Here is a 26,816-nt window from a genome sequence, read left to right as displayed (position 1 = left end):
TACAAATTGACATGAATCCAAAAAACACTGACGATCGTGCTGTCAAACAATGAAACCATATGGAATCTATGAACAGGTTGTGGGGGTCCCTGCTTCAGATATCTCTCTCAACTAAGGGGTCCTTGGCCTGAAAACGTTGAAGACCCCTGTCTTATTCTGTATATCCAGTCTGGTGACAACATCTCTTACTGTGCAGACATGCACCGCTTTGACTGTGTTTTACACAACAGAAAGCTCCAGCTGCAGCAGCGCTGTAGACTGTAGCGTAGCTGCAAGTGAAGCAGACACAGAAGGTAAATACAGTCGCAGGTCCCAGTGATGCAACCTGAATGCAACGCTGCTCCACACACACTGGAGAAGGAAGGGGGTCACAGCCACAAACACATTCGTTACATAGCATCCTACAAAGGTGTGCTGTCAGCCTGTCCCATCAAACCTACTGTATATCTCCTGCACAAGACAAGTGCTTTTAAATGATTTGAAAAAGGACCCCATGTTGAAACAAGCCCAAAAGCTTTCCTGAGGTGTTTATCCTTTTTGTTGACCGGTATACCAGTGAACTGTACACTCATGAATCTGTGCCTTTTCCTATGCAAACTACTAATAAAGTCTTCAATCAATCAATCATTCAATCAAAGGTGAGAGATTTGCAACAGTTACAAACTAATCAATTGAAGATGATTTGTTTTAAAATAAAATACACGATTAATAATCTATCGCTATTTCGGGGCACGTCGGTATAGGTTAAAAGTAGGGCTGGGATGCGATTAAAAATTGTAATCTAATTAATTACAGGCTCTGTGATTAATTAATCGCAATTAATCACATTTTAATCGCACATCGATATTTGACCTGAGAAGCATTTTTTTTCAAGTAAAACACATTTTGTTGTACAAGTGAATCAACAAGTGAGTTTTTTAAATTTAAATTTCGCATCCACCGGGCCAAGCAAAGCGCTCTGATCGGCTACTTCTCCCTTTGCGTGTGTTGTCTCTTCTTGGTTGGTGCATCACTATGATCGGTATGCCCGAAACTGAAGGTTCTGTGGTGCAAAAATTGTGATTAAAATGCGTACATTTTTTAAATTTAATTTTCTGTAATTTTCTGTAATTAATTAATCGCAATTAATCAGTTAAAGTCCCAGCCTTAGTTAAAAGTAAATAAATAAATACAAATTTGTGAAGATATAAGCACAGAACAATGCGGCGTCAGCTTGTAGATCAGCTGTTTTCATTCGAAGATATTTAGTGTGGAGTGAAAACAGGAGTGGGTCCTGGTACAAAGCCCTGGGGCACACCAGGGTTTTGGTTAACTTTCACATGAGCTGATATAACAACAACAAGTGTCGGAACGTCGTAGCTCCTGGGGAATTGTTTTGTCTGGCGAATGTTACATAATCCACTAGCCTAGCATACTCTCAGCGACGCTTCCAAAGACCAGCTGAAGAAATTTTGACTGGAACAATTGGTTTTTATATAAAATCTATATTGAGGTTTTTCCACTTTATTCCCAAGAGACTCGAGCATGAGCGGACGTTATTATACGCATATTATGGCACGATAGAATATCATCTCTACTGATTTCATAGTGATTACTATAGTCAAACTCGCACAGAGTATAATCTTTAAAAAGAATAGAATCAATTGAGAATCTGCCCTTTTAATGTATTCTCACCTTGGGACAGAAGAGCTCCTGTTTTCTCCTCTCGGAACTAATTGGATTTTAAACTATCTGGAAGAGCAGAGGAGGATAATCTAATTAGATATCCCCGACATCAGCTGGAAACCTTGTCCAAAACCAAAAGTCGTTCTTTTTTGTATTATAAAAAAAAAAAAAAAAAAAAAAAAAAGACAATCTACAAGCTCACAATCCACAAGGTTTTCTTTAGGTATAAATAAATATATTTTGCATTTTATTCCTGTGTGTCGTGTCCCATCGTGGTCGTGATTTGAGCCAGGTCATGACAAGCCTAAATAATGAGCTGTGACATGAAATAGATCTTCCTTCAACAGGTAACCATAAAGCTGCAATAATGTAATGTTACTGTTCTACCCCGGATGTGAACATGAATCCACATCTTTTACCACTGAGCTAATAGCTATAGAACCTGCCTGCTTGCTCAGGGGAGAAATTGATTTTGACCTTCGGGTCAATATGTGTCAAAACCTGCATAAGTGTGAGTCTGCAGTTTGGAGTTTATCCCCACCCCTCTCTCTCTCTCTCTCTCTCTCTCTCTCTCTCTCTCTCTCTCTCTCTCGTCCGTAGCAGGGAAGTGTGTTTCCTATACAAACAAAGCAGCAGTTCTCATGCACTTGGCTTGGTGAATAGTGTGTGTGTGTGTGTGTGTGTGTGTGTGTGTGTGTGTGTGTGTGTGTGTGTGTGGTGGGTGACGTGACGTAGCGTTTTCGCTGTCCTCGGTGTCAAACATGTATAAATAAAAAATATATTTGTCAAAAACCTTCTGAATATTGTGCAGGACATTAAGCTTTATGTGAACTTACTCAAGATTAAAACATTTCATTCCTCATTTCTTCAGAATCTTCAACCAAACATGGTAAATGTCATCTGGTGTGACTGTCCCGACCTTGTTTCTCAAAGTGGGAACTTGAATAAAACTAAGAAAAAGAATTGCTAAAATTCATTTAAAAATGAATTTAGGCAAAAAAAAATGTCTATTTGTGAGCCTATATCTTTTCAAAGTCCAAGCATAATGTTTTCAGTCATTTCTGATCAAAAAGATTTTGTCCCCCAAACCAAAATCATCTGGTGTGACACTAGTTTGGAAAAATTAAACAGGCAATAATTTGGACACCTACTGGGCTAGAGAGGTCCTTCTTCTGTAAGGCTATTCAGCACTCCCAGCACAACTGCAAGACAGGTGTCTGAAGTGAGTTATGATTTTAACATTTTCATGAAATGCCATCTTGTTGAAACTTTGACAAGTGTGGCACTTCTGGATGTCATCTGGTGTGACACCTTTTTCATTAATAAAGCAAAAGTTATTTGAAACTTTGGTCATAATTACATGTAAATCTAGGTTGTTTTGTTATAGCTAGCATGTTGTTAGCATGCTAATGTGTACCTGGTAGCCTCAAGGTAGTCCTAAATGCAGAAAACGTCATCTGGTGTGACACTTCGTCATCTGGTGTGACATATCTGCTTGTCACGCCAGATGACTTGATTGTCACACCAGATGATATATACTGTATTTTCCTACAGACATAACAATAAATAACAAGTCCCATGTTTCTTTTGTCCATTTAAAACATTTTAACATGTTTAAAACAACGTTTTAAACATTTTTACATAATTTAATTTAGCTTCATTCGGTGATACAGCAAATTCATCAGACAGAGCAGAAACCCCTTCACAGAAACCTAAACCTTATATTGTGGTAACACTTTTCAGTGAGTATAACATACTTGGCAAACTTGAGGACTTGCTAGTAATTACATTTTACTACTAAAAACAATCTACCTGACAAATAAATTACATTTAAATGTCTCCTCCTGAAGGTCTTCTACTCAGGTGCTGGACACAAGTGCATCTATTGGAGAGGCCCAAGCTGAGGATTCAGACACCTCCTCAGATGAATACACACAAGGACAGTTTGTCATAATCAAATATGAGGGAAAGCCATATGTGGGGCAGATTGTTACCATTAATAAGGAGGGGCTAGAGATAAACTGCATGAATCAACTTGGAAAAATGAAAAATGGTTTTGTCTGGCCAAAGGGGCGAGACTGCATTTTCTACAAAGAGCAGGAAGTTGTCTGTGGCATAGCAGAACCGCAACAGGGCAAACGGTTTGCTACCCTCACCAAATGTGACTGGCTGATGTACAATACAGTCTAAATGTCTATACCCTCACCAAATGTGACTGGCTGATGTACAATGCAGTCTAAATGTCTATTCTAATCTAATCTAATACTTTTGTACTTTCACTCACTGGACTGGACAATGAGGTAAGGTAGGACCCGAGACAAACATAGCGAAAATAGCTGATCTACAAGCTCTCAACGCATTGTGCTGCGAGAGCTTGTAGATCAGCTATTTTCGGAGTTGCACAACCCAGCACTCTTTAGCTAGTGGAGATGTGGTGTAACGACATGATTCGTAAATAAATTTGTTCAACTCAAAATGCTGTGTTCAAGTTCAGGAGACTTCGGAAAAAAGTAATACACCTGAATGCTGAGTTGTTTCCAATAATTGGTGTTAATAAAATGTTGCCTTGGCTCCCAGTGTGGCTATGCACCTTATTGTCTCTTTAAGATCCTTCTGCCGTGGGCCGGCAGAAGACTTAGGTGTGCGTAGCATTCCTGTGCACATCCTCATCATCCATCTACTACTACAATTCTTTGTTATCCTATGTTAAGGCCCAACAATACTATCCTGTTCAGAAATATTAAGGCCATGTTATTTAATGTTAAAGCAATTTTACTGTTGCTGTTTTTCCTGGGTAATTGTTTAATCAATCAGTAAAGTTCAGTACTCACTAATAGGTAGGTTAAAACACAGTTTGCTTTGACACATGAAGATATGGTCATCTGGTGTGACACTAAGTCATCTGGTGTGACATTCCAAATAGTGAGAAATCATACCTTTATTAATGATGAAACCGAAAAAATGTGTATGGTTTACATAGAAAATAATATCAGGAAGAGTCACAAATATTTGTGTAATTTTAAAGAAAGTTTTTGTCAGAATAAAATTAAAATATGTTGAAAGATCGACAACATGGGCCTCACACAGAGTGTTGATTATGAAAAAAATATACAGATTCAATTAATTTTCACAAAACTATAGTGGATCACAGGTTAGTTATGATAAAGGACTTTGATAAAGTGAGTAACTTAAGAAAGGTGTACTCCATTTTCATTTTATGAACAATTATTGTCATGTCACACCAGATGACGGTTTTAGGCACAAGTACAACAAACTGCTCAATAAAGTCTGATTCCAATAAAATATCTAAAAACAAAATGTGTTTCCATAAAGTTGAGAGTGAGTAGAACAAAAGTAAATCATTTTTATGCCTGCTATTTAAAGTTTTTTAAAAAACATGTTTTTTGGGGCGTCACGTCACTGACCCATGTGTGTGTGTGTGTGTGTGTGTGTGTGTGTCGTGTCGAGGCAGGGGGTGCGTTGCGCCCCCAGACCTTTAAATGAGATTAGTCTTGACAAGTGAACTTGGTTTGGTTGAAAACGCCTCTCTTTCTGTGCAAAGCAAACATGAGCTGGCCTGGCCTGCCCACACTGAATACCTAACTCCTCCATTAGCATAACAATAGCTCAGCTGAGCCTGTCCGCCGTGCTAAGCTAACAGCACGGAAAGCGCACGAGCACGCACGCACACACGCACGCACACACACGCACACACGCACGCATGCACACTGCATGCACACATGCATGCAAGCACTTACAAACAGACACACAAACAAACAATTGCGTGAATACGAACAAACATGCACGCACAAACAAGTTGATGCAGGCGCACCCACACCCACACCCTGACACTAAGCCTCCACAACAAACACACACACACACACACACACGCACGCACGCACATACGGTATGCACACGCACACGCACACGCACACACACGCACACACACACACACACACACACACACACACACACACACACACACACAGTGGTAGAATGTGCTTGAAGGCTGGGGAGATGAGATGAGCAGGAGGAATGTTGAGAAGCAGACAATATTGTTCTGTAGCGTCCGTCTGAAACCCCTCTCCCCCCACCCATCATCCCCCCACCCCCACCAATCACCCCCCTTCCCCTCTTGTGCATGTCACCCCTCGACTCCCCTGAACTTGTCCCCTCAAACTTGTCCCCCTGGCTCTTCTCAAACACGATCGTCTCAAGGACCCCCAGTTTTGTATCTATATATTTTTTTTAGGGTTAAAATGAGTGTGCATTTTAGCTGTGGAGCCCCGTTTGAAAATGTCGCGTGGAAACCTTGTATGTCCAAAACCGTTCGTTTTGTATTTATCATCTATAAAATGTACTAAACTAGTGAAAACAGCAGATCTACAAGCACACAACAGTGTGATTGTAGATTGGCTGTTTTCACTAGTTTTGTGCGACAGTCTTGTATGATGAAGCAGGGCCTTGCTTTACCAAAAGAGATACGAGGTTTCTGCCCAACAGTGATTATGTTGCGAGGAAAAGGTTGAGATAATAGCCATTTTGGTTAGAACTGACTGAAAATAACGTTGCACTTCAAGTTTGAAAAGATACTAAATATTTTTATTAAATAAAAATTAAATTAAATTCCAAATATTATCAAATTATCTCGCGGCACCCCTGGACTGCCGTCGCGGCACCCCAGGGTGCCCCGTCACCCACTTTGAAAACCCCTGATATAGACTGATGCCAGCTTCATTTGTTGCATCCTGTAGTCAGCCTGGGACATGATTCATGAACTGCAATCCAAAGAGGGAACAAGATATAGGACGTACCAAGCCATCAACTCAGATTTATCTGTCCATCCACTCTACACAAGCACCAGCAGCATACCTTACACTGAGGACTATTTAAGGATAACCTTTACACGGTTCCGGTTGTCCTCTCATAGACTGGGTGTGGAAATGGGAAGGTGGAGTGGCATACCACCTGAGCAGCGTACATGTCAATGTACGAGAGAGGGCGAGATCATTTAGCGACCTACAACCGGGTTGCAACGTGGTCTGTAGTTTTCAGCGACCGGGTCGCTAAATCAACCGACCGGGCCGCTAAATCACCGACTGGGACGCTAAATCGACCGACCGGGTCGCTAAATCGACCGACCGGGTAGGTAAATCCACCGACCCGGGTCGCTTATCCACCGACTGGGCTACTAACCCTAACCCTAACCCTAACCCTATACTTAAACTCAGTAACCGTACCTCAGTAACTAACCTGCCGACGCAACCTACCGACCGGGTCGCTAAATCACCGACGGGGCCGCAAAATCACCGACCGGGTCGCTAAATCTACCGACCGGGGCGCAAAATCTACCGACCGGGTCGCTAGATCTACCAACCGGGTCGCTAAATCTACCGACCTAAAACTGCAGGCCGGTCGGTAGATTTAGCAACCCAGTCGGACGATTTCGCGGCACGGTCGGTGATTTACCGGCCCGGTCGGTTGATTTAGCGACCCGGTCGCTGAAAACTACCGACCATGTTGCGACCCGGTTGTAGGTCACTAAATGATCTCGCTCCTACTGCACAGGACATCAGAGGGAAGTAGGGACTTGAGTTTACTGATCTGAGCTCTTTGTGGGCACTAACGGAGAAACTTTGCTGCATGCCTGCCTGTCACTTTTGGAACAACAGAAAGTTTTTCAATGTATTGTAATGTGTAGGCCTACCTTTTATATATTTATCCCACGTTTTTTTCAACCCATTTTTCTCACCCAGTGCCAACTACCTAACCTGTAGTCCTGGTTTCCGCCCTCCCCCTGCCACGCCAGGGGAATTAGGGAGCACCCGGCTGGCTAGGGGGAGGTAGTTTAATAATGTGTACATTTTTAAGTTTTTATTAATGGGTTTTCGATTATCGTTTGGACCCAATGTTTCATACAATTGTGTCAATAAAGTAAACTAACTAGTGTGGATAGTTTCAAAATGTGCAATTTCCATATAGTCAACGTTTAGTTTACAGAACTTTCAACCATCAACAATGGGGTCAAGAAATGTGTGCAAAGAGAATGAACTATAGCATTAGTATAGGATATGGCAGACATAAAACCATATAGACAACATGCAATTTGTCAGAGGGAAGAGCAGGAAAAATAATGCTGAGGTGGAGTCAAGACTGCATGGAAGAGGATTGACTGCAGTCCTTCTGGTTAGAAGTCCTTCCACAGCAATGTAATATCATCTTGTCGTTTTTCCATTTTGCTGTTTGTGGTTTTGCCACTGAGCTACCAATATCATGTTTTAAAATGACCATCTGATAATAGAGGAATCGTTACTGAGTGATTACATTTAAGTTACATCATGCATGACCCCTGAGTTGTTGACCATGCATGGCCAACAACTCTATGCAGCTTCACACAAGTTACAATACGCCTATGATGTTGATGCTGTAATTTAACACTGACTGTGTAATGTAGCATCATCAACATGATGTAAAGGTCCATGGTTTTAACCAAATGGTTAAAAGGTTCCAGTTACAAGTGAGGATTTTACTGTGTATGAACTCAAGCGATCAAACGATACGATTCGATTTTAGCTGTTTTCATTTCGATATACTTCGATTTTTAAAGTTGAAAAGCTGAGGGGCACAGACTCGGAAAAAGCTAGGTTGCGTCAATTAGATTCAGGGACCGGAACAAACCATCTGGGGATTTAGACGGGGGGTGAACTTCAACATAAACTGCTCGAAAATGATCATATTTGATGAGAATTTGTCAAGTGGACAGAATTATTTTGTGTAGACACACACCCACCCCCCTATCTGTGTGTGTGTGTGTGTGTGTGTGTGTGTGTGTGTGTGTGTGTGTGTGTGTGTGTGTGTGTGTGTGTCTGGGGGGGGAGGGCCCTGGGAAAGACCCCTGCCCGCGTCCGCCACAGTCCTCTGTTTCCCACTGACCCCTCCCTCCCGGTAGCATCTCCTCTCCCCTCCCTCATCAAACCTTCCCTGTGAGTGTGAGACCCTCCGGTCTGTCTGTGAAGGGTCTGCACGGGACCCCAGACTGCCCTGTCCCACCATGCCCCCTCCCCTCCCTGTCAGTGCCCCCTTGTCCAATTCTCCCAGACCGCCCTGTCTCCCCCCCTCTCTGTACCCCACAATCACAAGCCCCCAACAATAACAACATTTTAGTCAGGAACACTCATCGTCAAAGTAGATTTGACCAGTTAGACTTGGCTCCACATTCAGAGATGTTCCCTGAATTTTGTTCATCAATCAAAAATCAGGGAACTTTAAGCAGCTGATTACAGCCGAAGCGGGTGAGACTCACCTGTCCTGCATAGACTTCATGTATTTGCAGGAAAAGAGACAATGAAAGAGATTTACAATGGTTAGGCAACTATTATATATACCCTACCCCTATGAAATGGTAAATGGTGCATTTTTATAGGGCTTTTATCTAAGGCGCTTTACCTAGATTGTGCATTACATTCACCTATTCATTCATACACCGATGGCAGAGGAATCCATGCAAGGCGCCAACCTGCTCACTGGAAGAATTAAAATTCATTACAATTCTGAACTTTGACTGGGGAGGGAGTATAATGATCATTGTAACAATGTCCTGACAATCAAAACATGTCATTAAAATTTTGACATGGCACACTGACTATCTAGAAAATAAAAACATTTGAAAAATGTTGCTGATCCCTGGAATAAAGTAACATTATGGCAAGTGCATATGGATACACACATGCACACAAACACACACACACACACACACACACACACACACACACACACACACACACACACACACACACACACACACACACACATTATGTATGTGTAGTCTATACTAGCAGGGCTACAAGGCACTGTGTGGGGGCTGTTAGCACTAAATTAATTAGTAATGAATTGAGACATACAGCGCCCGCGTGTGCGTGCGTGCGTGCGTGCGTGCGTGTGCATCACTTTCCCAGGGAGCGCTGAAGATTTGGAAGCAGACATTCCATTTAGGCCCTGAAACATTCATGCGTGTCACACACGCGCACACACACACACACACACACACACACACACACACACACACACACACACACACACACACACACACACACACAATCCTGTGAGCGAGTAAAGAGAGCGATACTGTAAGGCAGTTATTTTGCCATTTGTGAATGTGAAGGCACTCACCTCTTCAGACCCCCCATGGAGGAGTGTATATTTTTTGATGGATACAAATAATTTAACAGCTAAATTAGGTGAATAGAAGTATGGGGATGTATTCGCTTGCTCTACATAATTTTGCCATACCCGTCGGAAGATAAGACACACATCAAATGCACCCGGTGCATGAGTGACCCGTGCATGCAGGTAAACCACATAAGAGAGAGAGAGAGAGAGAGAGACTGCAACATTCCTAACTGTGAGATTGGTGGGTGGGTGTGTGGGGCTACAGATCCCATGGCCTGGAGGAACAGACCGTAACCCTGACAACAGGGTGTAGTGTTGAACAGAAGTGGTAAAGAAACGCTAATAAATAGCTTGAATTTGTGAAAAATGGAAATCGGGCTCCGTCACCGTCTGTATAATGGTAATGGCCAATGCCATGTGAAAATTGGGATCAGTTGCTGAAGAGATAAAGGTGGAAATGCATTGTGTGACTGACTGACTGACTGACTGACTGCTCTCCCTAATTAGTATATGGATTGATGATATTTGCCTGTCTTGTTTCTTTGAAGCACTTCATTGTTGGTTTTTCACTCCATTGATGTGGCATTTAGCCTGACGTGTGTCATTTATACTCAGATCTTGCTCAGGATAAAAGCTTCTAGTCAGGGGATATTAATAAAACCTGGGAATAAATTCCTTACCAAACGATTTCTTCACCAATGTGTTCGTAAAGGTAACATATCAAGCAAAGTTTGAAATTCAACATCCCTAGCAAAATGTTTGACAGCTAGGGTAATTCTGGGTCTCTTTCACTTACTATACACTATACTGTATGCTTTATACAATATGCTTTAAGTAGCATGTTAGGGGTCTAACTCGGTGTTTTTAATTATTCTGAATCCATTGCAAGCATTTGTTTTGCACAACAAACATTCATTGGGCTAAAAAACAGTACCCAAAAAACGATGGTTTAGTGATGAGTCATCACTTTTCACAGTTGTATATGGGGTCCATGTTTGGCCCAAGGAATGGTTTTCGTGCAAAACAAATGCTTGCAATGGATTCAGAATAATTAAAAACACCTAGTTAGACCCCTCACATCCCACTTAAAGCATATTTTTGGGAGTCATTTTTTCCCTTATAGTACAGTGTATAGTAAGTGAATGAGACCCAGAATTACCCTAGCTGTCAAACATTTTGCTAGGGATGTTGAATTTCAATCTTTGTTAGATATATATGTTACTAGACACCTTTACGAACACATTGGTGAAGAAAGTGTTTGGTAAGGAATTTATTCCCAGATTTGACAGGTATTCTGCTAATTTTTCCTGACTATTCTGCTAAATGCCTAAAATGGTGAATGTTTTTATTTTTTTCTTGTCAGTATTGTCTTGCAGGTCCCTGTTGTGTGGAGTTAATTATTACAACTGGGATCAAAATGTCTCCAGGGATGTTTAATATCAGCCCTTCATTTGAAACAGACATCATTTGAAAGAGAGAGTTACAATAAGATTCTCTTTGATCTCGCCGTGAAGCCATCACACATGGTTCATGTATCGCAGCAATATTATATTAGGAAAGCATTCGATATTAACACCTCAAAGCGTCAATTTGTTTTCATTCATTCATGTTCATTCATCAGCATTACATTAAGAATACAATCGTACAATTTATTCTGCGATTCATGAGCCAGGTCGTAACACATTCATAATGCTGTAGCTATATTCTTTCATAAAACACACACACGTGTACACACGCCAAATGTTTTTCAAAATAGTAAAAAAAAGGCAAAGAGTTTAGGGATAAGAGGGGTAAGGCATGGACGAAAATAAGGCCCATCGTCCTTCCGGTGGGGGCTCCTCACTGGCAGGGTGAGATACAACAGTATGTCCTCCCGGTGGGGGCTCCTCACTGGCAGGGTGAGATACAACAGTATGTCCTCCCGGTGGGGGCTCCTCACTGGCAGGGTGGGTCAGTAGGATACAACAGTACGTCCTCCCGGTGGGGGCTCCTCACTGGCAGGGTGAGTCAGTAGGATACAACAGTACGTCCTCCCGGTGGGGGCTCCTCACTGGCAGGGTGAGTCAGTAGGATACAACAGTATGTCCTCCCGGTGGGGGCTCCTCACTGGCAGGTTGAGTCAGTAGGATACAACAGTACGTCCTCCCGGTGGGGGCTCCTCACTGGCAGGGTGAGTCAGTAGGATACAACAGTACGTCCTCCCGGTGGGGGCTCCTCACTGGCAGGTTGAGTCAGTAGGATACAACAGTACGTCCTCCCGGTGGGGGCTCCTCACTGGCAGGGTGAGTCAGTAGGATACAACAGTACGTCCTCCCGGTGGGGGCTCCTCACTGGCAGGGTGAGTCAGTAGGATACGACAGTACGTCCTCCCGGTGGGGGCTCCTCACTGGCAGGGTGAGTCAGTAGGATACGACAGTACGTCCTCCCGGTGGGGGCTCCTCACTGGCAGGTGAGTCAGTAGGATACAACAGTACGTCCTCCCGGTGGGGGCTCCTCACTGGCAGGGTGGGTCAGTAGGATACAACAGTACATCCTCCCGGTGGGGGCTCCTCACTGGCAGGGTGAGCCAGTAGGATACAACAGTACGTCCTCCCGGTGGGGGCTCCTCACTGGCAGGGTGAGCCAGTAGGATACAACAGTACGTCCTCCCGGTGGGGGCTCCTCACTGGCAGGTGAGCCAGTAGGATACAACAGTACGTCCTCCCGGTGGGGGCTCCTCACTGGCAGGGTGGGCCAGTAGGATACAACAGTACGTCCTCCCAGTGGGGGCTCCTCACTGGCAGGTGAGCCAGTAGGATACAACAGTACATCCTCCCGGTGGGGGCTCCTCACTGGCAGGTTTCAGTAGGATACAACAGTACGTCCTCCCGGTGGGGGCTCCTCACTGGCAGGTTTCAGTAGGATACAACAGCAGTGACAACACAGACATGTGTGTGGGGAGGAATTAATTGGCATAACGAATAAATTGGGGAGAAAAAGGGTGTACAAAATAATATACTACTCTAAAAAAAGGAATCTTGAAGATGTGAGAACGAGTGATTTAGAAGGCATCTGTTGGACTTAATGTAGGCCTACTGCTGTTTCTACTGTAGCTCAGACACGTGCACACACAGACATCAAAAGGGGCTTGAGCCCCTGCCCTTTTACCCGTCTGTAAAAAGTGCCCTCTCCCTGCAGTTTTTACTATGGTGAAAGAAATGCAAATACCCTCTTTCCATGCCATACCTGAAGGCAGCATTCAAGAGAACTGCCTTGTCCGACCTCTCCTGATTTTGAATGCAACATCTTATGTTGAAAGAATTGCCCTCTCTGTGTAGAACCCATTTCCTGTCCAGTCTACTGTCCTATCAAATAAAGGCATAAAAAAGCTCCAAAAACAAATCGTAGGAAAAAAAAAAGATCCATGCCGTTACGCCACATCTCCAGTATTGATTCAGTGTGGTATCAAGCACCTACAATAACCGACCTCCAAGCTCACAACGTGTTGCAGCGTGACACGTTGTGATCTTGGAGGTCTGCTATTTTCGATATTTTCACCAAAAGGTCCTTTTAGAAATGCCAGACCCTGCCTCTATAACATTCTCTGCAAGTCCCTGCTGCAGCTGAAGCCTCCATACATTAGCAGCGCAAACACAGACCACAGAGTGTGTATACGTTTCTCCACTTATGAATTATGAACACAGTTGGCTCTTTTGTTGATGAATTATTACTGATCTGCTTGCCTCCACAGAATAGTGGCTGGAACAGATGCATTTACATAGTAACCAAGAGCAATGTTAGCTTTTCTTTTTTTCTTTTTTTCTGTTGAAGATTTTCATAAATATTTGGTTTTGTTAGAATATGAGACTCGTTCGGGGGTCGACCGTAGCCAACAAGACGATTGCGCTCAACTGTAAACAATGCTGTTATTAGGATAGCAGGCAGCTGTGCTGATTATACCTGCTCTTGGTGTGGAGTTATGAATAAACTATATAATATAATAATATCGTCGATGTTGGGTGGAAACCTTGTATGTCCAAAACCGTTCGTTTTGTATTTATCATTTAAACAATGAACCAAACTAGTGAAAACTAGGCGTTGTGTGCTTGTAGATCTGCTGTTTTCACTGCTTTTGTGTGACGGCCTTGTGTGAAGAAGTAGTGCTTTACATTGCAAAAAAAAAAACATACAAATTTGAAACTTGGAGATACGAGGTTTCTGCCCGACAGTGACGATATATAAGGGTAATAATAATATAACAATAATAATAATAATATCTTATACCTGCTCTTCATCTAGAGTTATGAATAAATTGTGTGAATCTCTGAGGTACATAAAACATTAGAGTTGGACAGAGACAGCAGACTGTTGGTCACTGACACACAGACACAGACTGTTGGTCACTAACAGCCATAGACGCTGCCACCTGGCCGTAAATTCCCAGGCCCCAGCGGCTGCAGAGTTGAAATTTACATTATCATGGCATGGGTCGTCACAACCGGTTGAGCCAGTTGGCTCATTGGTGGCACGCGCTCCCACTTGGTATACAAATGTAGGCCTTCTTTTGTTTTCACCTGGCCGATTTGACGATGGAGCATGGAGGTGATCCTCCACACAACTCCTCCACACAACTTCCACTCGAAATGGGTTCAGCCCCCAGTGGTGTGGACAAAACTCGCCGCCTACGCTAACAGCACAGACACACAGTGGAGATGGACAACTCACACTGCTTCATTTCTACTCATTCACATATACAGTTGATCGGAAGAAAGGTGAAGAGGTGTAGTGCAGTTTGCAACGTGGCGGAGAACCAGACGGACGGACGGACGGACGGACGGACGGACGGACGGACGGACGGACTGACAGAAGGACGGACGGACGGACGGACGGACGGACAAACTTTATGGTATTAAAGGACAACTCCTCCCTAAATCACTTCTAGGCTAATTTTCCTACTTATATTGATCCAAAATTACTGCCCATGGGGTCTATTGGCAGAAATGCTCCTGTTGTCCAGTTTCCTCAGCAGAACCCAACAGCTGTCATAGTGGAGCCTATATTGCTTTTACACTATTTGTTGTGTTCAAAAGTGATTTTCTTTTTCATGAATGTGTTACTAGTTGTCATTACAAACACATCCATGCCTTGGTTGTCCCACACAAGCCACCACAATCTCACAAATAATGTTTCGGGGTGAGCATTCGGCGCGAGTGCCAATCAAAGTGACTGCACTGGCCAATCACAGGGCATATTTTCCGGGACTTGGCAAAAGAGATAAAAGCATAGCATCTCTAAAGCAGAGTGTGATGGCTTGTGTGGGACAACGATGGCATGGATGTGTTTGCAATGACAACTAGTAACATGTTCATGAAAAATAAAAAAAACTTTTGACCACAACAAATAGTGTAAAAGCGATTGACTTATAGGCTCCACTCTATGCTATGACAGCTCCTGGGTTCTGCTGGGGAAACTGGACAACAAGGGTATTTCTGCCTAATGGAAAGTCTTTTTGGATCAATATATGTAGGAAAATGAGCCTAAAAGTGATTTAGGGAGTAGTTGTCCTTTAAACGGGAACAGAAGATATTCAGGATCTTCTGCTAACACACTAAACACACAGGGTGAATCTGAACGATGGAAGAAATGGATGATGGTGGTAAAAGAAACTTCACAAAACCAAAACCCAGCGGTCATGAATATGGAAGGTGTGATTTAAATATTCATGAGGTGATGATGAGTATGTCATAAGGCCATTATCAGCCAACAACACCATGAGAAAAACTCTGACTTGATTGATCTCATCAGGACATCATCAATAATGGATCAGGCCCAATCAGAGACAACGCGCACTCACGCACACACGCACACACGCAAATTCACATGCATGTGTTCACTATCTCTCCCTCACTCTCTCTTTCTCTCTCTTCCTCTCCCTCACACACACACATAAACAAACACACACACACACACACACACACACACACACACACACACACACACACACACACACACACACACACACACACACACACACACACACACACAAACACACACTATGCACAGACTAGCTCACGTGCAGTCACGCATGCAATCTTGACAAAATACAGTATATCCTGTTGGAAATCTAACTATATAATTTAAAACATATAAAATCTATGCATATACTGCAGTGTGCATGCTTGCGTGCGTGCGTGCGTGCGTGCGTGCGTGCGTGTGTGCGTGCGTGCGTGCGTGCGTGCGTGTGTGTGTGATCAGGCAGGTGAACTTTGCAGGGCGGATGATACAGTAAGTGTTCCATTTGTGGACTCAGTGTCTAGACTAGAGAGAGAGCCTGAAGATCATTCAGACACGCTCACAGGAAAACCTCTCTCTCTCTCTCTCTCTCTCTCTCTCTCTCTCTCTCTCTCTCTCTCTCTCTCTCTCTCTCTCTCTCTCTCTCTCTCTCTCTCTTCTCTGCCTGCCTGCCTGTACCATATTATGCAAGCTTGGTTATCCAGACTATAAATGGGCAACCACACGTGCAATTCTCCAAGAATCACAGAACTTCAAAAACTCTGCACATCATTTGAACGGCCATAAGGACTAGTGATCTGCACTGAATACTATAGAACGGTCAACACCCCAAAACATGTCAGATCCTGTCAACGTGGGATCTGTGAGACATACGTCTGTCTGCCCACCAAAGGCCACTCGCCCTAGGCTTGGGCGGGATTGCTTTTTTTAATACCAGTATAATATTTGAGATTTTACCGGCCGCGATATTCGGTATTATCGTCCAATAAAAGAAACACGCAACAGAATTAAGTGCAATATCTTGGTCGTGGCTCCTCGCCACGTTCTGTTATTTGATCGTCATCTGTGTGAGGACTGAGGAGACTGTGCTTAAACCATTGAAAAATAGCAGATCTACAAGCTCACAGCGCGGCACCGAGTGCCGCGCTTCGAGCTTGTAGATCTGCTATTTTTGAAAAATCGTGAAAACGTGCGCACATTTTTCACTAAATATTTTTCAAAGCAAACTTTTGGAACACAAATATCTGCTTCTGGGGGGTCCCTGGAACAAGATATTTTGAGATGGGGGTCTGCAGCCAATAAAATGTAATTTTGGGGGTCCTTGACATGAAAAAGTTTTCACGATTTTCAAAAATAGCAGATCTACAAGCTCGCAGCGCGGCACTCGGTGCCGCGCAGTGAGCTTGTATATCTGCTATTTTTCTATAGTTAAAGCATAAAACAATGGAGACTGTGGTTCGCACGCATGAGCAGGCACACGTCTCAAATGAAGGGGTACATGTCACAAGTACAGGTTCTCCATTAGGAAATGTATAGTTGTTTTCAAATAGATTCCAAAAATTATCGCATACATACAGTACAGTTACAGTGCTTGAAAAAAATGAATGCATGCGTTTTATTTGTATTTTTTTCATTAATGATGGTATTCGGTATTCATTTTTAATACCGGCATTGTCTTTTGATATCGTGATATATGGTAATATCGGTCTATCGCCCAAGACTAACTCGCCCCAGTGGAATCCGGCGAGCTGGGAGTGGTCGCGGACCCACCAGGTGTTGCTGCAATCTGCTCAGAATATGGGGGCGAGCATGATTTGGGACGAGTGTTCCGCTTTACCTCTGCACTCACTCACTCACTCACTCACTCACTCACTCACTCACTCACTCACTCACTCACTCACTCACTCACTCACTCTCATTTACCGGTAACTCCAAACTACACACATTAAAATGCAATGGTTCCATTTGAACACTCTCAGTCAGTTGAAGACCGTACGGTCCTTATTTGCACCGTTGAGAAGCATGCATCTACATCACCTCCCCCCACTCTCTCTCTCTCTCTCTCTCTCTCCCTCCCCCCTCTCTCTCTAAATCATACAGTAGTCTCTACTGTACTTAGAGCTAATAAAAGTTTCACAAGGCTGCTGTTGGTTCAGTCTACAGTAAAGTGTCTGCTCCGAGATGAAGCCATGAAGACAGGAGACTCTGAGCCACCCAAATACTCTATCATATCTCTCTCTCTCTCTCTCTCTCTCTCTCTCTCTCTCTCTCTCTCTCTCTCTCTCTCTCTCTCTCTCTCTCTCTCTCTCATATCTCTCTCTGTCTGTCTCTAAGTCTTGTCCTTATTTCCCTTCTCTCTCTCTGTGTGTGTGCTCTGGTGTCTCTCTCTCAGACCACAGTCTATGGCCGGAGGCCCAGAGGCAAGAAGATTCAAGTGTATCTAACCATGCTACAGCTGTGCCCACGCCAGACAGACTCTACGCACGCACGCACGCACGCACGCACGCACAAACGCAAAGCAACGCACGCGAGTGCACATACGCACTTATGCAGGCGGACATTTATGCAGGACACACACATTATATTTGCACTTCTATCCTTATGAGGACTTTTGATTCCCTCCCTCATCCATTCCTTAGTACAGTGGTTCTCAACCTTTTCAGGCCGTGACCCCCAAAATAATCATATTTTAACTGGGGACCCCCAACATAATTTAAATGGGGACCCGCCCCCCCCCCCCCCACCCTGACGAGCACTAAGAGTTGAGGCATTACAATTTGTATAACACAGTTCTATTGTGAAAATAACCGATCTACATGCTCACAACGCCTCGGCGTTGTGAGCATGTCGGCTCTTTTCACAATTTCTGCCTCTAATATGACAATTTGGCCAATCTTTAATTTGTCATTTTAGAGGTATTAAAAAGTCCTTAAATTGTTACTTTAGAAATGTGCAGATACCCTCTCTATACACTTAAACTTGATGTTGATATGTTTATTGTTGAGAGAGAAAAAAAATGTTTCACCTTAAGCCAATCATCTGGGGACCCCTCAAAATATTTTGGTGCCCCCCCTGGGGGTCCCGACCCACAGGTTGAGAACCACTGCCATATAGCACAGGCACGTGCACACATACATTTATCTAAATGCCCTCTCCAGACCATGAATGCCGTTTTTATTATGGTGAAAGAAATGCAACTGCCCTCTTTCCATGCCATACCTGAAGGCAGCATTCAAGAGAATTGCCTTGTCTAAACTCTCCTGAACTTGAATGCAGCATCTTAGGTTGAAAGAATTGCCCTCTCTGTGTAGAAATCCATGCTGTTACGCCACATCTCCAGTATTCACTCGATTATGTTCAGTGTGGTATCAAGCTACCTACAGCAATATCACTTCACTATGCTTAGTAAAACAGACCTGATTTGCACTGCTGTACTTGATGAGTTCTTTTTCCATCTATGACAACTCTCTTCTCCAAACATAGCAGATCTACAAGCTTGTTGATCGGCTATTTTTGGTGAACCTTCCCCCCAGAATAGGCCTGCTGGGGTTCAAGTGGCTAAACATCAAGTATAACGTTATTTTCAGTCAGTTCTGATGGAAACGGATATTTCTCCCAATAGGATGTAAGATTCAAAAAAATATCGGTGTAATTCTGCAGGGGTGCCGTGGATGAAAAAGTTATTTAAAGGGGTGCCCTGAGCCTAAGCCACGGTTTTTGTGTGAAATTGATCTCATCAGCCTTTCTTATCACAGTATTTAATAGCGTATAATCCTAGCCTGTTGGACATGGCATAGGGCAGGGACGTGCAGAGAATGATAGAGAGGGAGGGGCTGAAATTTCGAAAAGGGCCTTTTGGTGGAAATATCGCTGTGATGCTTTGTGAGCTTGGAGGTCGGCTATTTTTTTGGTACTTGATACCACACTGAACTAAGCATAATCAAGTCCATACTGGAGATGTGGCATAACGGCATGGATTTCTACACAGAGGGGCCTTTAACACCGGCAAAGAACCGGTTCTGGTTCTTTCTCCCGCCTATGGGATGAACCAGAGGTGGGCTTTTCCACCGAGAACAGGAGTTGGTTCTGAACCCTAAAAGTTGGTTCCGAACGATCAATCATGGTTCAATCTGGTGGAAACGCAAGCCAGTTCGCAAGAACGAACCAAGGTTCCAAGAACGTTGAACCGGCACTGGTTCTGGAACCGGTTCTTTTGGTGGAAAAGGCCCCAGAGTGGGCAATTCTTTCAACATAACATGCTGCATTCAAGTTCAGGAGAGTTTGGACAAGGCAATTTTCGTGAATGCTGTATGGCATAGTAAAAACTGCATTCATGGTCTGGAGACCATAATACAGGCGGATAAAAGGGCAGGGGCTCAAGCCCCCTTTGATGTCTATGTGTGCACGTGCCTGTCATAGGGTATTTTCCCAAACTCAAAGCCAACAATTCAAACTAGGCTGTTTACTTCCATAATTAAACTAACTGGAAAACAACACAACTTTATTTCCCAGAAACTGGAGGAGGGAAAAAAATAGAAAAATAAAATAAAAGAGTATTTCTGAAGCCAAATGGGCATGGCGACCAAAGCATCCTATCCTAGCAAGGGTGTCACAAGGGGGGGAATGGGACTAGTTACTAGGGCCCGAGGTGGAGGGGCCTTAATTATTTTATACTTAGCAGATATACAAGCTCACAGCGCGGAACCGAGTGCCACACGGCGAGCTTGTAGATCTGCTATTTTTGAAAAGTCATGAAAATGTGTGCAAATATTTGAATTATGTATTTTTTAAGCGAACATTTTTAACTCAAATTTTGCTTCTGGTAAATACATATCATTTTGGGGGTGCTAATGAAAAAGTTTGAGCAACACTGACATAGAAACATAAGGTTTTTCAAAAAACCTTTTATAGAATCGGGTAAAAATATTCAAAGATTTTCAAGATTTTTCAATTGTTAGTTAGTTAAAACAACGCGTAACAATGCGCTCCCAGTCTAAATGGGTTAAACCCCCTCCCCCTATGAAGAACATTCATGGGGGGCCCCGCAGTGAATCCTTGTACCCAGGGCCCAGCATTTGGCGCGACGCCCCTGCATGCTAGCTTCTCCAGAGTGTTTCGGGCTGAGCTGGAGAAGGCTCTGTGGAAGAGAGAAACAACACAGTGGCAGATTCCATTGGGGAGGAGAGCAGAGGCAACTCCCTCTCTGTGTGATTGTTGCTGCTGCCTCCCTCACAAAGGTGCAGGTGTTGTGTTTTAGATTACGCCTCAGATTGTTGTCACTGCGCTGCCTCTAGTGCCAGCTCTCTAACACTGTATTCACCGGGACAAAAAGGATAAAAAAAAGAGTTGTTTTTTCCTGTGCTATGATCTCTGTGCTGTTAATGTCGCTTTTGTTCAAGGTTAGGAAGCAATATCCAACGCCCGCTCGGGTTACCTATTCACACTAACGCTGTGTGTGTGAGTGTGTGTGTGTGTGTGTGTGTGTGTGTGTGTGTGTGTGTGTGTGCGTGTGCGTGTGCGCGTGTGTGCGTGTGTGTGTGTGTGTGTGTGTGTACACACACACACACGCACGTTCCCTAAACCCGCATTCACACCGACATAAGAAACACACCGAAAAAGCGCATATGAACGCAATTTCTGTGCACCTCCAGGCATAGGCGATTCTAGCCTCTTCTAGCAGGGGATGCAATACTGGGTTCCTGCCAGCACGCTTGCGCGCGTGCGAACATTTTCGGATTTTGTACGGTTTATCCTGTTGTTTTAACGGGTTTGTAAGGTTTATTTTTTACCTCATTGTAACACAATATAAACTGTGCTTTTTCTAGACACCAAGAGCATATGTCTACATGATTTATTTACTTATTTTTGCAACAACTTGTGTGTAAAATACATTTAAGAGAGAGGGCTTTAGGAGCAGTTCACCACCAAATTCGCAACCAGAGCTAAATAACCGACACTTTTTTGCACCCCCTGGCGGCCTTAAAATCGCCTATGCCTCCAGGTCGCGAGGCTGTTGTTGATTGACAGTCACTCTGTTGAATCACTTCACTTCCCTGTCATTCCCCACAGCCCTACCTACACGCAGAGCCGCGCTGCACAACCTCCACCCCTCATTTATCACATGGCCCTCTTTTAGCGCCACCATGAGGACGATTCTTGCATAACACATTTTTGGACACTGCTCCTACAGATTTTGCCCTAAAATCACGCAAAGCGGTGTATACATGTGACCTGGCGGTCGCTTATCTCCCGATTAGGGAGTCTTACTGGTGAGTATACTTTCTACTGAAAAACAAGCTGACAGTGCACACTGTTAATGGCCTTGTGAGGAAAGCAACTCCCATCCTGCTGCTGGCTATATAGTGGCTAGTGAGATGTACAGGTATAGTCGGGGGCGTTAGGGAGATAACATGGCCATTTTGCACTATATTAGTCTAAAAGCGCTGAATTTTGCAAAGATGTAGCCCAGGGCATGCTCTAATGATTTAGCTAGGGCGCCCGAATCGGCGACCTTCAGGGTCGCCACAGCGGCCAAATCAAGTTGGGCTCCCATCGACTTTCTATACACTATACTACAGGAGGGAGGAAATCTATTTGTCATGATTCTGAATCCATTGCAAGCATTTGTTTTGCACAAAAAACATTCCTTGGGCTATAAATGGCCCCAGAAAACGATGGTTTAGTGATGAAAAGTGATGAGTCATCACTTTTCACCGTTTTGTGGGCGTTTTCTTGGGCTATTTATAGCCCAAGGAATGTTTGCAATGCTTGCAATGGATTCAGAATCATGACAAACCCCTAGTTAGACCCCTCACATCCTACTTAAAGCAGATCTTTTTCTGGGTATTTTCCTCCTGTATAGAAAGTCGATGGGAGCCTAACTTGATTTGGCCGCTGTGGCGACCCCGAAGGTCGCCGACTTGGCCACCTTAGCTAAATCATTAGAGCATGCCCTGGGATACATCTGTGCAAAATTTGGCGCTTTTAGACTAGCGCGAAATATCCCTAACGCCCCCGACTAGTAACTGTGTGACTGAATGAGACTCATGTCTAGCTGGATTTCAGCTGCACACAGGATCACCTGTGTGGCCCATTGTTCAGCTGACAGGTTGCTGGTCTATAGTAACACGCAGCCAAAGGGCAACGCCAACACAAACCTGCAACAAGGATGAGTGTTGTCTGTCGTTTCTTTTTTTTTTCTTTTTTTTTTAATGCCTGAGGATTTGTAATCACTGCAGTATTTCAGCTGTAGACGCTTTATTTGCAACAATCAAGGACTTTGTAATGAATACGTGATGAAGCAGCCTTAAGGACCGCAGGCTGGTAACTCTCGTACAGAGAAGGAAACCTCCCTCCAAGACGTGTAATGAACTGTGCGTCCAGACAGGACAAGCATTGTTATTCTTGTATTTAGTTTAGTCATAGTCTTTTGAATAAAATATCATCCCACTGAGCAATAGACGTTGGTCTAAAATTGGTCTAATAGAGGTATACCGGTAGATTTGAAAGTTTTTTAGACGTCTAAGCTTAGACTAGACGTTGATAAGACGTTATTTCAACGGCTATATATACACGCGGTCTAATTTATATACGTCTATTAGACGTCTAAAATATAGACTGTCTATATATAGACGACTATTAGACTTCTAATCAACGTCTAGTCTAAGCTTAGACGTCTAAAAAATGTTCAAATCTAGACGTATATTAGACCTATTTTAGACGTATTTTAGACGAGCCTTTAGACGTATATTAGACGTCTAATAGCCAGAAAAATGTTTAGTCATATTTAGTCATATTTTTATATATAAGCTCACGACATGTCACAATGTGAAGTGTTGTGAGCTTGTAGACGTAGTTCCAGTCAGACTTTCTCATCCGGCTGATGTCAAACAGCAGAATTTTTACTTTTGTTTTGAATTCACTTCAAGCAATAAGTGGTTTAACCTGTATATTAGGTAAATAGTCAGTTTCTATTGTGTCTGCAGATATTAATGTTAATTAAAAACAAAATGAGGGGCGGGGTGCCATGTCATTATTCTGACTGTCCCCATCGTAGCTAACCCTATCCTTAACCATAGACCTAACCTCACAATAACCCAGGGCCAGGGGTCATTGCCATGTTGGCTTGTGGTGGCATGTCTGTGGCATCTTTTTATTTATTTTTTGCCACAGACATACAAAATGAGCGGACAATAATATTACGTTTCAGTTGTGTATAGAGAGGTTCCACATTCATGTGGAATGGTTATTGTGGGAAAACTACACCAGTTGAAAGATAATATCAAAATAACTTTTAGTTTAATTGTGAAACATCACACAGCTTGACTTTAGTAACCGGCCGAATTAGAAGAACACCCCATCACCAGCTGACTTCACCCTCCAATCAGCTTGGGAAGAGGACATTGGAGTCTGTGGAGGGCCCACACAAACATCTGCAGCTATATTTTTGTCCATGCCTGACCCCTTATCCTTGAACTTCTTTGCTTTGCTTACTATTTTGAAAAAACATTTGAATGGAAAAAACTTCAAATAGCTGAAGATTGAACATTGTGAGCTTGTAGATCAAGCTATTTGAAATATTTAAAAATGTTTTTCAAAATAGTAAAAAAGGGCAAAGAAGTTTAGGGATAAGATGGAGGGCACCAACCCCCTAGGAGACAGTGGTCTACGCTACACTCAATCGTTTCAGGACTGGACATCGTGGCCCCCGCTTGGCCATGCCTTCACACATGGACCAGTAGCCCTCTATAGCCCACTGTGTGCTTGTGGAGCGGAGCAAACTATGGAGCAAATGGCAGAAGTTTGTGCTCTCCAAAGACTACACAGCAGACCAGGAGGAAACTGCTTGGCTTTAGGACTTCGATCTGTTGCATATTGTTGTGTGTTTGTCTGTCATTTAATGTCTCAATGAAGTGAGTACGAAGGACAATCCATATAGTGCTTTCTTGGGTTTAAATCCTATTAGTAGACCTTTTATATTCTGAACTGTACTGTGTTGTCTTGTGCTTTTCCAGCCCGTTCTCACTCCCACTTCTTCACCCTCCTGACGCACTTCAGACTCACTTTGAGACACGGAGGGAGAGTCTTAGTGTGCATGCGCCGACACATGCCTACCCGAACATGTATCTTCCGTCAGTGGCACTAACCCACTAACCCTACCGACCGAGCTAGCAATCCTGGCTGACAAAGCCACTTTTTTTTCTGCTTTTATCTTTGACAACGTGGATTCTAACGCAACGCGGAGGATTCTAACGCAACGTGGAGGTAACGTGTCCGACCACCTAAACTATGCCTAACCCTAACGCAAACCCTAAACCTAACCTCAGTAAAACTATGCCTAACCCTAACCCAAACCCTAACCTTAACCTCAGTAAAACTAACGTGCCAGCGCCTCCGTGCAGCGGCGCCACCGTCGTGGATAGTGGCGTGATAGGTAACGTTGGGTGGCTGGTAAACCTTCGGGAATTGCTTTTTTTCCCTTCTTCTTAATCACTGGGCTTACCCAAAGCGTCCCCAACTTGAAGCAGTAGGCATACCCAAAGTGTCCCCTCTTGTGACGCAGTAGGGTCCTTGACACAGCGTCAGGTGTCTGACTACTTGGGGGTGAGAATATGTTGGCTTTTCCTATGCGAACTGCTCCATCAAATTAGCTTTAACAAACAGGAGAGATGAGGAGCTGATTCATGGCAGGGCTCGTGATCGCACGCACGCACGCCGACAAACAGGGCAACACAAAAGGAGAGAAGGGAAAATCACTGGAGTGTGTGCACGGGGACGTGGCCGTTGTTGACACTATAACACTATATAAAACTATAAAACACCTTCCCAGCGTCAGTGTGAACTTAATTGTACTCCCGGTGCCACAATGTAAAGAATGAGGTGAAAGGTGATAGCCTGCTGCGTTTGACCCACTGTGCTGGATGTTGTTCTTATGCAGATGCCATCTCTATTGTGCCCGCCGTCGGAAGGGCAGGGAGAGAGAGAGAGAGAGAGAGGGCAGGGGCAGGGCCCAGCCGCCACGTCACACACACCCACGGGCACACACAGAACACACAGGCTAGAGATGGGACATTCGCGAACAAATGGAGTCGATTGAACGGCTCTTTGAAATGAACGATGGGATCTGGTTCGCTGTAGGGAGCCGTTTCTTTCTAAAGAACAGGTGGTGGAAAAACTTGTACTAAAGTTCTTTACTTAAGTAAAAGTATCAATGCTGCAATGTAGACATACTCTGCCACAAGTAGAAGTTTGGAATTAAAATGTACTTGAGTAAAAGTACAAAAGTGTTTGGTATCAAAAATGTAGGCTACTTAAAGTACCAAGAGTAGAAAGCACTCATTATGCAAAATGTCCAATTTCACAAGTTTTCCAATGAATAAAATGTAAAAAATGTAAATGTAGAAAAAGCGTTGTGAGCTATTTCCAAATGACTGAAATGTATATGTAGAAATATACAAGTATATAGTAATTAGAAATCAAAATCTACAAAGTAACTAAAATGAGCCAGTCTTTTGAACGGCTCTTTGAAAGGAACGGATCCCAGAGATCCGGCTCACTCCAAAGAGCCATAAATCCCATCTCTAACGCAGGCCACAATGAGGTTAGTGACACAACACAACCCATTACCTCATTACACACACACACACACACACACACACACACACACACACACACACACACACACACACACACACACACACACACACACACACACACAACACACAAACACTGTGATCACTCTCACTGCTGTGATGGTATAACACACACGGTGAGGTCACATATATACTATGAAAACCTGCAGCTCATGTGCGTCACTCAGTCAGTCAGTCACACCTCATGTCAAAATTAGTATCTTTTGAATCCGTTCTCAAACCTTTTCATGTGAAGGACCCCCAAAATGATATTTATTTGGCCACGGACTCACATCTCAAAATATCTAGTTCCAGAGACCCCGGAAGCAAAATTTGAGTTACAAAGTTCGCTTTGAAAATACAGCAGAAATACAGCAGATCTACAAGCTCGCAGCGCGGCACTCGGTGCCGCGCTGTGAGCTTGTATATCTGTTAATTTATCACTGGTTAAAGCATTCAATAATTCTAGGCCTAAATGGGTTAAGAAAGAAACCTTGAACCTTACTCCACACAGAAAGGCCCTTTTGCCAACCCCACCTAGGGTGTGGGCACTGATGATGCGGAGGAGAACCTTAAGTG

This window comes from Nannobrachium achirus (assembly GCF_963921795.1).
Source record: "Nannobrachium achirus genome assembly, chromosome: 12".
In the NCBI taxonomy this organism is placed as follows: domain Eukaryota; kingdom Metazoa; phylum Chordata; class Actinopteri; order Myctophiformes; family Myctophidae; genus Nannobrachium; species Nannobrachium achirus.
This window is presented reverse-complemented; position numbering follows the sequence as displayed.